Source organism: Haliotis rufescens, unplaced genomic scaffold, assembly GCF_023055435.1.
Source record: "Haliotis rufescens isolate VD_foot unplaced genomic scaffold, xgHalRufe1.0.p SCAF_9, whole genome shotgun sequence".
Taxonomy (NCBI): Eukaryota; Metazoa; Mollusca; class Gastropoda; order Lepetellida; family Haliotidae; genus Haliotis; species Haliotis rufescens.
The window spans coordinates 42,538,358-42,556,538 of NW_025964383.1; the positions used below are offsets into that span (position 1 = coordinate 42,538,358).

An 18,181-nucleotide genomic window follows, 5' to 3' on the forward strand; every position below is an offset into this window, starting at 1 on the left:
GCATGGATCTTCACCGGTTCGAGCACGTACGGGTATGGTGTTGACAAATCTAGGAACATAATCAAGGGGCATTTGGGTGAATATTCAAGTCCACGATTTCTGGTCCGCCTAAAGGACATACCGATATACAGCGAACTGCGGCGCACATCCTAATAATAGCAAGTTAAATCGTTTAAGAATTCAAAGATTCTAAATCGCTATGGGCTATGGAGATCATACAATCGATAAAATGGCCATGTAAGCTAAACTACACGTGAAAAAAACCCTTCACTATAGGTGGAACAAGATATCGAAATCTGTTCAAATATGGAGTCAACACACACCTTATTTGCACATAAGGTGAGATCAAATAGTCATGCAATAAATGTCAGTGAAAAGAGGCCTGCCAACAGGTTGTTTGTTTGTTTGTTTGTTTGTTGTTTAACACTCGGCAATATTCCAGCTATATGACGGCGGTCTGAAAATTAATCGAGACAATCCAGTGATTGACATCATGAGCATCGATCCACGCAATTGGGATACGACATGCAATCAAGTCAGCGAACCTGACCACCTGATCCCGTTAGTCGCCTCTTACCACGAGCATAGTAATTCAAGTGTAGGAAGTGTCTGTTCAAATAACTAGGGCATTCCACACACACACCTAGTTCGCAAATACCGCTAGGTGTTCGTGTAAGCATGAGCTTATCAATGACCGTTGGTCATCCGTCTTGTTCCCACGTCATCGACCACACAAGACGACGTTCTTATCGACATCTCACTCTTATAATTATTAATACACACGCTGATATTATAATATACAAAAAAAACACGGTACAGCAGATCACCCCGATGTCTTACCTGGCTAGCCGTAGCATCCCGAGTCCTCAGCTATAAATATACTGAATCTCAAAGCGCCCACAGATAATGAAAGGCCTTACCCGCTTCTTGTGACCTGATTGTCTGTTCACGCAAGGTCGTTTCACTTATCCAACGCCTGTGGCGACCAGAAGTGGGATAGACCAGACCTGAGATAAACACTATAGAGAATTATATCTGTCACATGCAACTTTGTGTTTAATTGACAAACATTTAATAAGAGCAAAATCATCTGCACTTCTTGTGTTTTTTATTTTTACTCCGTTCTGCGAAGTGCGTCAATGGCAGTGCTACTGACTCGATATCCGCCATTTGTAGCTAAATATAGCAGCGCATAAAGTGGTAATGCGGAACTAGAGCGGATACAATTTCTTCTTTTTATACAGATCGCTAATGAAAAATATGCAATTCCTATAAAATGGTCGTGTTGCTTATTATCTGCAATTTTTAGCCATTGCCATGTTTAATTTCTAACCATGATATCAATCCCAAATGTATTATTTGATTGTCATAACCTTTGTGAGGTGGTGACATGTTTAAAGGGGCACTGATCTAACGCAATTCCCCGGACTGGTTGTTGCCTTTATTATTGTTTTTTCCCCGTGAGTACCCGGATGATACGCAAAGCAACTGAGCGTGACCAGAGACTGGGCTACCGTCTGCAAGGACAGCTAAATAAACTTGGAGGCTGGAGGCAATATTTGTTTAACGCATTTTTGCATAAACACTGATTGGTTAACCGTGCTCTATAAAGATTTCGACAAAGGGCGCATGTTAATTAATTTCTTCAGCCTAAACAAACAGACAAAAAGAACGGCGGAGCTCATCGGATGTCGTCATTTGGAAATACCCCAGATGGTATGGAATAAATTTTCTGTAAAATAGCTCTCTTGGCCACTTCTGAACAATGTTTTCCTACGAAATAGCAAATGCTAAATGAAAATAAAATTATTCTCTAATTTATATATTTTAAAGATGTTATGCCACTCATTTGTGGGGATATAAGTGTAATAATACAAGTTCCTAGGATGTTTGTGTTATGCTATTTTTCAAGATTATTTTAATTATTCTTCTCATACACAGAAACACAGAAGGAAATGTCTAGGAGTATACTCTCATGACATTGTACAACAGGCGATGATGTTCACACTATATATGTAGGTGTGTACAGTAACATAATTATAATATTTATTTTGAATATTACTGAGTGTGTCACTACACATCAAACAAAGAATATGATACACAACAGAGTTAAAAGGGGTACAGTTAAATTTGTACTATTCAAGGGATTTCTAAGCCCCAATACCTCACAGCCCTCTGGCAACTGATGTGTGTATTTTTGTATGTATTCTCAAGTCCCAAAGTCATTTTGTAAATATTATCACTATATTGCAAGAATTTTGTGGTAACAATTATTCAAAATCACTCCATTTGATTATTGATGATAAAAGCAACTATTTTTATATTAATGTTGGAGGTGCATGTAACTGCTTCAAGGCATAGCAGATGCGGAATGTGAGAGAGTTAACTGGGAAACTCATTGAACCATTCCTGGTAGCTTATTGACATATATACATTGGAGCTTTCATAACCGTTTTGCCAGTAAAATGTCCTCATATATATGGAGACCACAGAATATTTTATGATCTCTGATACATATGGAATCTAAATAATATCATTTAATATGATTGAAATAATAAGAAAGGCTTCAAAATTACCAACTTAAGACAAATAACATATATTTCATAAACCCATTACTAATAGAGAATTGAACTTGTTATCTCATGCTCTGACATCATTGACATTAAACTTTGCAAAACAAAACAACAGTTAGAGTTATCCTCCCTTCACAACTTGATCAAAATGGTCGTCTGGTCCTTGCAGTAGAAGGCCTAGTGGCTGGAGCTTCTAAGGTAATTTTTCTTTTAAAGCAAGAACGTCAAGGTAAGTGATTATACCTTTACTTTTTACTATTTTCTGTGGTTTCTATTATGCAGGTACAGACAGTCAGTCCCTCCATGATGATCAGTTAGCCTATTATAGTTGTGAAGGGGACAAAGCATTTTTTTAAACTATGTTGTTTCATATACAAAGCTTATTATCAAAGTACATGTTTCTCATAGGTTTGAAATGTGAATGGCAATCATCAGAAAACAAAACTCTCAAGATTCCTTTCATTCTTGAAAGCATTACATTTATGCAACTACTGGTCGTGGGGATGTGAGTAATAATATAGTCAACAATCTCTTAAAAATTAGAAATATTGACCAATTGCACTCAGATTCTGCTCACAAGTTTGAAATGAGATTTACTATCAGCAGCCAAAAGAAAATCTTAAGATTCCATAAATTGTAGATTTTACAGGCATTATCCCACTTCTGGCCATGGTCGAGGCGATATGAGGGATAGTATAGTAAAACATCTTTTAAAATTAGAAATATTGACCCATAGCACTCAGAATCTGCTCACAAGTTTGAAATGTTATTTACCATTGGCAGCCAAAAAAAATCTTAAGATTCCTTTATTTGTCGAGTTTATAGGCGTTATCCCATTTCCAGTTGAGGGGATATGAGGGATAATATAGTCAAAAATCTCTTAAAATTAGAAATATTGACCCTTAGCATTCAGATTCTGCTCACAAGTGCGAGATGTTATTTACTATCAGCAGCAATGTTTGAGCAAAGTTACTAAACCAAAAACATTTACAAGAAAATGCCCACTCTACTCTTCTGTAATAATGGCATGAATGAAACAAACTGTCCATGGTCAGAGTGGAAATATCACAAGACTAGTGTTGTCTTGGTTTTAAGATTTAATTGTGACTAATACTTAGCAGTAGGTTGAAAACAGTACAAAAAGACATAACAGAACACTTTTTTTTTTATTCTTCCAAAGTGCCTAATGGTAGAAATGATATGCACATGTATAACTTCTATTCCGACAGGCTACTGATTTTAACACACTGAGGTCTGTTGAGTTCCGTTATAGGTCAAATTGGTCCAAACTGATTTACTGCATGACACATGTAACATGGAGCCAGAGACAGTTACATTCATCTAGTGTAGTTCCATTTCTTATAGGTTCAATCCCCGGCTGCGTCATACCAAAAGACGTTAAAAGATGGTACTTGTTGTTACCCTGTCTGGCGCTCGGCATTAAGGGGCTAAAACAAGGACTGGTCGGCCTGGAGTCAGTATACTGTGTCTGAGTGGGGTATTCATGTTAAACTGCAGCATGGTATCTCAGTGGGCTAGCACTATAAATCCGCATCAGTCCAGACTAGTACAAGCAGATACACACACACACACACACACACACACACACACACATGCATGCATGTCGCTATATAAGTGCAATAATCTTGGACGCAACGTTAAACCCAATTTCACCTCACCTCCATTTCTTTTTGGAATTAGATATCATGATAGATTATATATTTACATAATTTAAAAAAAACAGCAGCATGTACCTAAACTGGCCACCCTTATGTTAGTTGTAAACATTTATTTAGATTGATTGCTTTGCCTAAACACTGTGAATCAAAAGAAGTCCTCAGTACTTCATGATCAGATGGTAAGTGTGTGTTAGATCCTACCATACATAGCTCATGCTGTCAACCACTTGTTTGTTGTCATAGGGCTAAAACACTGCTGACTGTTATGTAACTTGGTGGCATTTTAGGCAACTGTGATTGAGTGACCGAGAGTGCATTTTGATTTTTGACAGTAATTGTGCAAGTATTTACAACAAATACAGTTTTAGTTCCCATATGGTCCTTAGTTTGGTTAAGGCATGTCATGTATATATAGGATTTGCCACTAAAATTGTAGACCCGTGAAGATTACGGGGTAGAATGGGTCTTCAGCAACCCATGCTTGCCGTAAAGGTGACTATGCTTGTGGTGAAAGGCGACTAACGGGATCGGGTGGTCAGGCTCGCTGACTTGGTTGATGCATGTCATCGATCCCAATTGCGTGGATCGATGCTCATGATATCAATCACTGGATTGTCTGGTCCATACTCGATTATTTACAGACCGCCGTCATATAGCTGGAATATTGCTGAGTGCGGCGTAAAACAACAAACCAACCTTACTTATGAACTCTATGTTATGGAATCCTTTTAATGATATCATTACATAGTCATATCTATGATGTATTCCTTATACATGTAGTTACTGCAAACAATTAATACTATGTTATATTAATTACAGAAAACATTACGGTACAGATGCAATATTTAAATGTTAAACATTTTAATTCATACATATATATATGTAAATACAAACATGTAAACACAAACAGATCATTTAAAGAAAATATCAATATTAACAATCTGATGATATTATGCATAAAATGTCATAGGTTGATTATTACCTGTGAATATCTGTATAGACTGATGTATTACCACCTTCCTTGGAAGTGGGTATTTGTCTGTTTCTAGACTTGCTAAAGCCAAACTGAGGAAAGTGGAAACTCATAGTTTATACTGAGGGGTTCATTGGTCTGTTGAGGGCTCAAACAACTGAATACAGGCTAGCTACTGCTAGCACTGACTCTACAAGCTAGCCATAAACATGTCACCAGATGATTCCCTAATTACTACTGACTAGTTGTCTGTTCAGATCTCTTGCTGCTCACCAGATTGTTGATACTTGAATTCCAAGGAGGAACTGGCTCTATGAAGGGTGTGAGAACCTCAGTGTAAATTTAAGCAAGGTGATTAGCTCATATAGTTAATGTTGTAGTGAAAAAATGATTTGATTTTACTGGAATTATTTGAATTCCTCTATGGAAATGTACACAAAAGAAGATTTAATAATAATTTGTTAATCTGTGAAAAGTTTTAAGTTGACCCAATAGGGCATAAAGTGAGAATTGTCGTGAATATGTATACTAGGATACGAGTAAGTAGCTGTATTGGAAAACTGTTTTAACGATCAACAATTGCGCAAAATTCTGTTTAGAGTCTGGCTGTGAAAACAACATTCATATCATTCTATACAAGAAGTTACATGCATGCAGTCTTTAAGCTGATATCTTCAAAACTTATATGCTAAGCGACAATGAGAATAACTGCCTGTTCAAAATAAGGCATGTTTTCTTTTTGTTCCATGTTTTATTGAACAATATGCCAATATGCAGGATTCAAATTAGATAACAAGAAGAGTTTTCAAGTTGATTAGCTAACCATATTGCTGCTATACAGTGATGATTATGTGGTGCAGACAGCACTAAATGACAACACAATAATAATATTATCTTCATGTAGCATACTGTTACACCTTCATCATTTATGAACAAACCATTCACATTTTCTCAATGCTGATAGATATTATTATGATGTGAAGGCCATTGGCCATGAAAAGATTGGTTGGTTGGTTGGTTGGTTGTTTAACGGCGCACTATATTCCAGCTATATGACGGCGGTCTGTAAATAATCGAGTCTGGACCAGACAATCCAGTGATTGATATCATGAGCATCGATCCACGCAAATGGGATCGATGACATGCATCAACCAAGTCAGCAAGACTGACCACCCGATCCTGTTAGTCGCCTTTTACGACAAGCATAGTCACCTTTTACAGCAAGCATTGGTTGCTGAAGACCTGTTCTACCCTGGAATCTTCACAGGTCGCCATGAAAAGAAATTAATTTTTACAGCTTTCCATATGCCTGTATCTGATGCTCTGTTGGTGAATTTCTTTTCATGGCAATTCACCAACAGATCATCAGATACAGGCATATGGAAAGCTGTAAATATGGATACCTGTTACTTGTGATCCAACCAAAAAACAACACATTATAACCTCAGGACAACTTCTTTAAAGTAACGGTATACTTTGAGTAGTAGCTCAGATTCTCAAAAGTTTAAAGCACATATGGCCCAGTCTAGACTAACACCAAGTCTCTTACATGAACATATTTTACAGATCAAAATGTTTGTTAAATTATAGTTAAAAAAAAATAATAAAAAGGAGAGACTCTTTTGGATATATTTGTTACAGGGTCTGTGTGGCAGACTGGACCCAGTCATCCAAGGCATGCAATTAGCTGTGCAGAGTTGTGTCCATTGTACATGCCAGAATACGATGATTGTGGGTTCAAGTCACAGAATTGTCCAGGTTATGTTTCTTGGTTCGGCAGCAGAATACCAGCAGAATACCAGCAGAATACCAGTTTCACCAAAGTGGTAAACGTCTACAACTTGCATCACATTGGGCATTCTTCTCCTATTAGTCTGACATGCCATGATATGCCATGATATGCCATGATATGCCATGATATGCCTGAAGTACTGTTCCAAGTAATGTGTCACTAAATGAAGCAGGTTATTTGTTTCTTGTTTGACACCACACTTGTCAATATTCCAGCTGCATGTGTGTGGCCTGTGAATAATCGAGTCTTGACCAAACAATCCAGGGATTCATACATGTGACATATGGTTATAGTACAGCTTAAAGAAAGATATATGAAAACAGGTGAGCAACAAGTGTAAGATATGTTTTACCATCTTTATTTTAAAAACCATCCCATCCATAAAGTTTTAATATTATCAAATATATTATTCTGTCAAGAAGTGGATATAACCTTTTTAAAATATATCAACTGTTTGAATCTGCATTTGTTTGAGGATAGTCAGTTCCATTACAATCTTGCTTTCAAGGCAAAAGGACAATAATTTTTATTTGAGAAGAAATTTACTTCCAGTATATTATTTGCTCACCGAAGGGTCTGTTAGATGATGGTAGCAATTTTGTTTTGTATTCTTTCCATCCCTCTGTTGTGTGTCCTTTAACCTCAACTTCTGGGAACCAGCAACCTGAAACTTTAGAAGGATGCCAAGCACCATGATAGTGTTAGTAGTGTTAAAAATATTTAAGGCTCTTTTTACAGGTAGCATATAAGGTCAAATGGAATAAATTTTTATATGAAGTGTAGCAACAAAGTGATACATTGAAGAATCTACAAATGTTCTCTGAAAGCAAAGGTCTTGGATGTGAAGTTATACTGTTTTTCTTAAAATATAAACAGGGAGATGGTTGGCTGGTATTCCTTGATAAGATGTTTGTAAGGCGTACCAGGAGCATGTAGAACCTTGTATTTGTGCACCAGGACAGCCAGGCAGTTCATTCACAGTATAGCTGTTCCCTTGACAGCTTCTTCCTGTATGAGGACACATGATTGTGGACACCAATTAATTATAGTAATGCTACAATGGAATGACCTAAGATAGCAAAGTGGTACATATGAAATAAGAAATTTCACAATAAGTAGTTTGAGTCCTATTGACCCGTGAAGATCCGGGGTAGAATAGGTCTTCAGCAACCCATGCTTATCTCGACCCGTGAAGATCCGGGGTAGAATAGGTCTTCCGCAACCCATGCTTGTCATAAAAGGCGACTATGCTTGTCGTAAAAGGCGACTAACGGGATCGGTTGGTCAGGCTCGCTGACTTGGTTGATGCATGTCATCGATCCCAATTGCGTGGATCGATGCTCATGATATTAATCACTGGATTGTCTGGTCCAGACTCGATTATTTACAGACCGTTGTCATATAGCTGGAATATTGCTGAGTGCGGCGTAAAACAACAAACCAACCAATCAACCAACCTATTTGTTCAATGTACTTAATCTGTTGTGGGATGCATAGTTAGAGTGAAATACTGTCAGAAAACCATGCTGGCTTTTGCAGAGGTTATAGAACATTTAAAGATGTCTTTTCTTTGTACACCATGTCTGAACTCCTGCAGCAAAGATAAAAACAAACTATTCTGTCTGACAAAGATTATCAACATGTACATTTTACCTCAACATTCAAGTAGATCTCTATACATTAAGTACCATAATAAGCAGGACTCCTTTGTTCTTGTTTTTTTTGCCAGGTACTATATTATCACTCATATCGCCTCGACCAGAAAAGGTATTACACCTATAAAATCTACAGTTAATGGAATCTTAGATTTTCTTTCGGCTGATGATAGTAAATAACATTTCAAACTTGTGGACAGAATCTTAATGTAATGGGTCAATATTTCTAATTTTATGAGATCTTTTACTATATTATCACTCATATCGCCTCGACCAGAAGTTGGATAATGCCTTTAAAATCTACAATTAATGGAATCTTAAGATTTCTTCTTGGCTGATGATGATAAATAACATTTTTCACTTGTGAGCAGAATCTGAAAGCAATGGGTCAGTACAGTTAATTTTAAGTGATTTTTTACTATATTACCACTCATATGGCCTCGACCTGAAGTGGGATAATGCCTTTAAAATCTACAATTAATGGAATCTTAAGATTTTTGGGGGGCAGATGATAGTAAATAACATTTCAAACTTGTGAGCAGAATCTGAATGCAATGGGTCAATACTGTTAATCTTAAGAGATTTTTTACTATATTATCACTCATATCTCCTCGACCAGAAGTGGGATAATGCCTTTAACATGTTTAAAATCTACACTTAATGGAATCTTAAGAATTCTTCTTGGCTGCAGATAGTAAATAACATTTCGCACTTGTGGACAGAATCTTAATGTAATGGGTCAATACTGTTAATCTTAAGAGATTTTTTACTATATTATCACTCATATCTCCTCGACCAGAAGTGGGATAATGCCTTTAACATGTTTAAAATCTACACTTAATGGAATCTTAAGAATTCTTCTTGGCTGCAGATAGTAAATAACATTTCGCACTTGTGGACAGAATCTTAATGTAATGGGTCAATACATATTTTTTTCATTTTTAAGAGATTTTTTTACTTTAATATCACTTATGTTCTTTGACCAGAAATGATATAAAGCCTATGAAATCTACAATTAATAGAATCTTAAAATTTCTTCATGGCTGATGATAGTAAATAACATTTCTCACTTGTGAGCAGAATATGAATGGAATGGGTCAATACTGCTAATTTTAAGAGATCTTTTACCATATTAACACTCATGTCCCCTTGACCAGAAATGGGATAGCCCTTTCACATGTACAATTAATGGAATTCTTTTAGCTGTTGACAATACAACTTATGAGCACATATTGGGGGGTGCAAATATTTGTACAGGTATCAATTGTCCCCAACTTGATTCAAATAAAACTTTTTTCTATATACCCCACCGCCCCGCCTGGCTACGGTACTGGATTTTTATTAATTATTGATTATATATTTACCTTTGTATTACCGTTATCAAACTGTGCAGAAGCGGCATAACACCTTGAAAATCTGTCAACTGTTGAATATTTATAATTAATTTTAGCTTTTGATAGTGATTAGGACTACAGACTTCGCAAATATTGAGACAGGTCATGGTTGGTACAGCGATTGTTATACCAGTTTGTGTGTCACACAAGGAGTGTCAGAATTCAGAAATTCTTGTATTTACTAAGGGAGGGTGGAGGTAATACATGGATTCTTACATGAGTTTTGTAAAACAGAATATGTACTGTGTACAGTTCTTTTATCAACTTTATGCCAATCGCCAAGCATGGGTACTACCTTTTCCCGTTTATTTTAACTTCCACTCTCAGGAGTGTGATGGGTTAGCGTAGTGGTCAAAGAGTTCGCTCGTCACGTCGAAGGCCCGGGCTCGATTCCCATCATGTGTTCAGTGTGTAAAGTCTATTTCTGGTGTTCCGCGCCATGATATTCCTGGAATGCTGCTAAAAGCAGTGTAAATACATATTCACCCACTTACTCCTTCTGACCCGTGAAGACCCGGGGTAGAATAGATCTTCAAACAACAAACAAACTTACTCCTTCTGCCGACCTCTATCCACTATAGGCCACCAGAGACCATATAATATATGGTCTCTGAGGCCACTGAGGCAGTTGATTCCATGTAGAAGTGGTCCCCTAGCAACACATACTTAGTTGTCTTACTAGGTGACTTCATGGATCGGTTGGTCCTCCGACGTGCTGGATGTTTGCTTATAATATCAATCACTATTTTGCTCTCTGCCCATGTGGACCAACATTTTACTGCAAGTACCAGTAACATCAAAGATGAGCATGCAGGTAATATTCCTTTGAGTCGGGCTTAGAATCGTGTCATGAGGGGCGACTAAAGAGACTCGGCGAGTCAGGTTCGCTTTTCGGTTGATTGCGACATCATACATGTCGGCGTGGGATGTGTTCATACTTAAACCACTCGTTTCTCTGGCCCAGTCACGATTACATGTATTTATATCGTGGTACATGACATACAATCAACGGTCACTATACAAGCATGACCACCCGGTCCATCGATTGTCGCCTCCCACGACAAGCGTAACTGTGCGTATATTTTAAGCCATGTCCAACATAGACATACACACTGCACTGTCCATGGATCATCTTGATTTTAGGCTAAATATATTATTTAGACTTGCTTCTATATATCGTTCCTGTCATTTGGAGATCTTCCAAACAAGACAAACTGCAATTTCACATTGAAGCTGTCTGGTTCCTAAAACACTGAAGTAACTATACTCATTTCTTGTTTACTGGTGCATGCATGTATGAGCAGTCATATTCTTCTTACCGCTTATATCTCTTCGTTTTATATTTGCACACCAAACTTCTGAGCTTGCATTACCTGCATCATGTTTATGTGATAGGGTTAAGTTAAGGAGGTATTTGAGGTTAATAGTTACTTGTATATGTGGATAGATTGCCACTCTGAAACAATCGTCAACATCCAGCTTGGATATGTTACTTTTTAGAATGTTTCAAAGCTTGCATTAGTCTGCATCTACAGCATTCTGAAGCATGTATAATATAATACATCCAATACAAACTCTCTATCGTTATCTATCGTTCTGAGTGGTATATATTTTATATCCGATATGTATACGGACCCGTGAAGATCCGGGGCAGAATAGGTCTTCAGCGACCCATGCTTGTCGTAAAAGGCGACTAACGGGATCGGGTGGTCAGTCTCGTGTGACTTGGTTGATGCATGTCATCGATCCCAATTGCGTGGATCGATGCTCATGATATTAATCACTGGATTGTCTGGTCCAGACTCGATTATTTACAGACCGTTGTCATATAGCTGGAATATTGCTGAGTGTTGCGTAAAACAACAAACCAACCAATCAACCAACCTATTTGTTCAATGTACTTAATCTGTTGTGGGATGCATAGTTAGAGTGAAATACTGTCAGAAAACCATGCTGGCTTTTGCAGAGGTTATAGAACATTTAAAGATGTCTTTTCTTTGTACACCATGTCTGAACTCCTGCAGCAAAGATAAAAACAAACTATTCTGTCTGACAAAGATTATCAACATGTACATTTTACCTCAACATTCAAGTAGATCTCTATACATTAAGTACCATAATAAGCAGGACTCCTTTGTTCTTGTTTTTTTTGCCAGGTACTATATTATCACTCATATCGCCTCGACCAGAAAAGGTATTACACCTATAAAATCTACAGTTAATGGAATCTTAGATTTTCTTTCGGCTGATGATAGTAAATAACATTTCAAACTTGTGGACAGAATCTTAATGTAATGGGTCAATATTTCTAGTTTTATGAGATCTTTTACTATATTATCACTCATATCGCCTCGACCAGAAGTTGGATAATGCCTTTAAAATCTACAATTAATGGAATCTTAAGATTTCTTCTTGGCTGATGATGATAAATAACATTTTTCACTTGTGAGCAGAATCTGAAAGCAATGGGTCAGTACAGTTAATTTTAAGTGATTTTTTACTATATTACCACTCTTATGGCCTCGACCAGAAGTGGGATAATGCCTTTAAAATCTACAATTAATGGAATCTTAAGATTTTTGGGGGGCAGATGATAGTAAATAACATTTCAAACTTGTGAGCAGAATCTGAATGCAATGGGTCAATACTGTTAATCTTAAGAGATTTTTTACTATATTATCACTCATATCTCCTCGACCAGAAGTGGGATAATGCCTTTAACATGTTTAAAATCTACAATTAATGGAATCTTAAGAATTCTTCTTGGCTGCAGATAGTAAATAACATTTCGCACTTGTGGACAGAATCTTAATGTAATGGGTCAATACTGTTAATCTTAAGAGATTTTTTACTATATTATCACTCATATCTCCTCGACCAGAAGTGGGATAATGCCTTTAACATGTTTTAAATCTACACTTAATGGAATCTTAAGAATTCTTCTTGGCTGCAGATAGTAAATAACATTTCGCACTTGTGGACAGAATCTTAATGTAATGGGTCAATACATATTTTTTTCATTTTTAAGAGATTTTTTTACTTTAATATCACTTATGTTCTTTGACCAGAAATGATATAAAGCCTATGAAATCTACAATTAATAGAATCTTAAAATTTCTTCATGGCTGATGATAGTAAATAACATTTCTCACTTGTGAGCAGAATATGAATGGAATGGGTCAATACTGCTAATTTTAAGAGATCTTTTACCATATTAACACTCATGTCCCCTTGACCAGAAATGGGATAGCCCTTTCACATGTACAATTAATGGAATTCTTTTAGCTGTTGACAATACAACTTATGAGCACATATTGGGGGGTGCAAATATTTGTACAGGTATCAATTGTCCCCAACTTGATTCAAATAAAACTTTTTTCTATATACCCCACCGCCCCGCCTGGCTACGGTACTGGATTTTTATTAATTATTGATTATATATTTACCTTTGTATTACCGTTATCAAACTGTGCAGAAGCGGCATAACACCTTGAAAATCTGTCAACTGTTGAATATTTATAATTAATTTTAGCTTTTGATAGTGATTAGGACTACAGACTTCGCAAATATTGAGACAGGTCATGGTTGGTACAGCGATTGTTATACCAGTTTGTGTGTCACACAAGGAGTGTCAGAATTCAGAAATTCTTGTATTTACTAAGGGAGGGTGGAGGTAATACATGGATTCTTACATGAGTTTTGTAAAACAGAATATGTACTGTGTACAGTTCTTTTATCAACTTTATGCCAATCGCCAAGCATGGGTACTACCTTTTCCCGTTTATTTTAACTTCCACTCTCAGGAGTGTGATGGGTTAGCGTAGTGGTCAAAGAGTTCGCTCGTCACGTCGAAGGCCCGGGCTCGATTCCCATCATGTGTTCAGTGTGTAAAGTCTATTTCTGGTGTTCCGCGCCATGATATTCCTGGAATGCTGCTAAAAGCAGTGTAAATACATATTCACCCACTTACTCCTTCTGACCCGTGAAGACCCGGGGTAGAATAGATCTTCAAACAACAAACAAACTTACTCCTTCTGCCGACCTCTATCCACTATAGGCCACCAGAGACCATATAATATATGGTCTCTGAGGCCACTGAGGCAGTTGATTCCATGTAGAAGTGGTCCCCTAGCAACACATACTTAGTTGTCTTACTAGGTGACTTCATGGATCGGTTGGTCCTCCGACGTGCTGGATGTTTGCTTATAATATCAATCACTATTTTGCTCTCTGCCCATGTGGACCAACATTTTACTGCAAGTACCAGTAACATCAAAGATGAGCATGCAGGTAATATTCCTTTGAGTCGGGCTTAGAATCGTGTCATGAGGGGCGACTAAAGAGACTCGGGGAGTCAGGTTCGTTTTTCGGTTGATTGCGACATCATACATGTCGGCGTGGGATGTGTTCATACTTAAACCACTCGTTTCTCTGGCCCAGTCACGATTACATGTATTTATATCGTGGTACATGACATACAATCAACGGTCACTATACAAGCATGACCACCCGGTCCATCGATTGTCGCCTCCCACGACAAGCGTAGCTGTGCGTATATTTTAAGCCATGTCCAACATAGACATACACACTGCACTGTCCATGGATCATCTTGATTTTAGGCTAAATATATTATTTAGACTTGCTTCTATATATCGTTCCTGTCATTTGGAGATCTTCCAAACAAGACAAACTGCAATTTCACATTGAAGCTGTCTGGTTCCTAAAACACTGAAGTAACTATACTCACTTCTTGTTTACTGGTGCATGCATGTATGAGCAGTCATATTCTTCTTACCGCTTATATCTCTTCGTTTTATATTTGCACACCAAACTTGCATTACCTGCATCATGTTTATGTGATAGGGTTAAGTTAAGGAGGTATTTGAGGTTAATAGTTACTTGTATATGTGGATAGATTGCCACTCTGAAACAATCGTCAACATCCAGCTTGGATATGTTACTTTTTAGAATGTTTCAAAGCTTGCATTAGTCTGCATCTACAGCATTCTGAAGCATGTATAATATAATACATCCAATACAAACTCTCTATCGTTATCTATCGTTCTGAGTGGTATATATTTTATATCCGATATGTATACGGACCCGTGAAGATCCGGGGTAGAATAGGTCTTCAGCGACCCATGCTTGTCGTAAAAGGCGACTAACGGGATCGGGTGGTCAGTCTCGCTGACTTGGTTGATGCATGTCATCGATCCCAATTGCGTGGATCGATGCTCATTATATTAACCACTGGTTTGTCTGGTCCAGACTCGATTATTTACAGACCGCCGTCATATAGCTGGAATATTGCTGAGTGTTGCGTAAAACAACAAACCAACCAACCAACTTTCATTTTTAACTTCTTTAATACTGTAAAGGCGACGTTTCGGTATAGATCCTTATACCCTTGTCAAGCAAGACTTGATTGACAACTGCATAAGGTTTTGGTTGGTTGGTTTGTTGTTTAACGCCGCACTCAGCAATATTCCAGGTATATGACGGTGGTCTGTAAGCAATCGAGTCTGGACCAGACAATCCAGTGATTAACATCATGAGCATCGATCTACGCAATTGGGATCCATGACATGTATCAACCAAGTCAGTGAGCCTGACCACCCGATCCCGTTATTCGCCTTTTACGACAAGCATAGTCGCCTTTTACGGCAAGCATGGGTTGCTGAAGACCTATTCTACCCCGGACTCTGTACGGGTCAATTTAAAGAAGTAGAAAGAACATGTCTAAATGTAGAGACAAGTGAAATAATTGTTTTGAAAAATGATATAAATAGGATTTATCACATCTACTCATATGTGAATTACAAGGATTCCCTTCAGCACAGTTATATCAAATAAATTAGTGAGGATAAATGTTTTGCATTTCTATTCACATCGTAAGTTTGGAGGAGACTGCACGTTAAACTGGGCCACGAAGAACTGAATACGGAAAATTGTTTACAGTTACAAACAAAACAAAAACTTAAAATGGATTGCATATCTAGTCCAGGCTCATTTATTCCATGGACACAATCAGACATATTTCAGAAGCCTTAAGTTACTGCTTTTATTATTGTAATATGGACAATTCTATTACATATACTATTGTGACCACAATGTGATGTAAAAACACATCCCTGATTTCAATTTTTGAACTAATTATAACATAATTTGTGAAAAGAAATATCGTACAGACACAGTGACATTTGTGCATGAATGTGAATTGCCGCACGTGAAGGCGTGTGAATATTTGACAAGTACAAAATAACAAAACACTCAAGATGTTTCCAATTTATAGTGAAGAATTTAATGTTGGTTATTTATTGCGAACGGAACATGAAAATATACAAAAGATCATAGTGAGTATGGTCCCCCCCAAAAACAAACTAAATCATAGTCCGCATTTATATCGCCTTCCCAGCTAACACACGACGTTGTCACAACGTTGTGGAAAGGTTGTGGATTGGTAACGTCGTGATATACAACGTTATAGAGTTTGCTTCTCGATAGTCATAAAGGAATAGAACTGCTTTATAAAAATCAACATGAATTTGTCAGAATACCAAGACAGTATAATGCATTACCTTTCTGTATATTCGGCATTTGAATTTTCATCTCTTAATACTAAAATTTCCAGAACGTAATTGCGTATCTCTATGACAACGTTAGTATTACGTTATATTGTAACGTTATTCCACAACGTAACAACAACGTTGCAAATTAACGCTGTGATAACGTTGTGCTTTGGACATTACAACACTTTTTGTAAATGATGTTTATGAAACCGCTTATAGATCTACCATCTCTAAGTTTTATTTTTTTTAAACATATATATCTATTAACGAAGTTATCTGTCTACTAAATGTTGCAACAAGCAATATAATATAATGCGCGCAAATTGTTTTTAACTGTAATATTACTGCAGAAAAGTTTAGCCTGTTGCCTCGTGAAGTGACGTCCCATTGTCGCGGAAGATTTGTTGTCACCAGCCATCTTAGTTCAAGCTCACTCTAGACATATTAGAAGTCTACAACCAAGAGATTGTGCAGCAACTGGAACTGGACAGATGATCTGTGAATTCGGATTAGGTAAGTTAATTTTTCAAAAGCAGTCTCCGCTTGTTGATATGTTTCTGTACATGCAGACAGTCAAGTGATTTAAATGTATCGTATTATTCAGAAGTGGCGGGGTTTAGAATGCAGTTTGCCGGTCACTTTGACTGAGCGTCAGTGTTGATATTAATATTTCATACACAGAACATGATGTATATAGAGGTGAAGGAGGCCTAAGACTTTTTTCCATTTTATTATTTTATGGATACCAAGGGTAATTACCAAGGGCAAGCAGTATATGTTTGACCAGAATTCAGTCTGGCGGCGTTTTGTGGCCGTTATATTATGTTCGGGTTTCGATTGTAAGCATATAGGTCTGTAAATAGGCCTAACTTATGCATCGCCTTCTGACCACTGACAGTTATCGCCATTTCTTCCTTGTTATTTCTGAAATCATTACTGTTTAAAGTTTACTAATCTTCTGACTTTGATTTTTGTGAAACAATGTGGCTCATTCAGGCGATGGGAAAGGTTGAGTAGATTTCCCTTATACAGCGAAGAGAGGGAATCAAAACAATGGAAGTATTTCAGATCGACTCTCTGTAGGCTGCTAGTTATAGCCCTAGTCTAAGGCGCTCAATGATGTTATGAAAAATTGTATTTTCGGGAAGAGACAGAAACCTAGACCTCTACTTGTTTTCGAAAAGGCCTAATTAGCACTGACTGAAGTAGCCTAAATGTGGATCATCTGGTTGTTGGTGCTGTCTATAAAGTTTATTTTAGCAAGGCGCTTATCATGTGTATTTTTAATATTTCAAAAAAAAAAGAATCAATTCATCATTTTCCGATAACTAGATCTATATTTTCTAATGAAAATGATCAAAAGTAAAGCGAGTCTCTCGTCGCGAACTATAACGGGGTGTTTGCTGTATTGTCCTCGCTGGTGATGATAAGCTAGGCGACAGTCAATAGTTAAATATCACCATATATTGTCAGTGAGTTGGTCATCGTTTGTTGATTATCTTGGTGTAGCCAATGTGCACCAATGAAAAATACAATGCAATTGATA

The 18,181-nt window shown here is 37.2% G+C and overlaps 1 protein-coding gene across 1 annotated transcript in view; it reads right to left on the reverse strand.

Annotated features, from left to right (window-relative positions):
* The window catches only part of LOC124111063, a 29,968-nt gene extending 29,040 nt beyond the window's left edge, over nt 1-928 (reverse strand). Inside the window, exon 1 of the mRNA XM_048391473.1 lies at nt 841-928. The gene's annotated coding sequence lies outside the window, so the exon portion shown is untranslated. The remainder of the gene's footprint in view (nt 1-840) is intronic.
* Nucleotides 929-18,181: the final 17,253 nt, after the last annotated feature.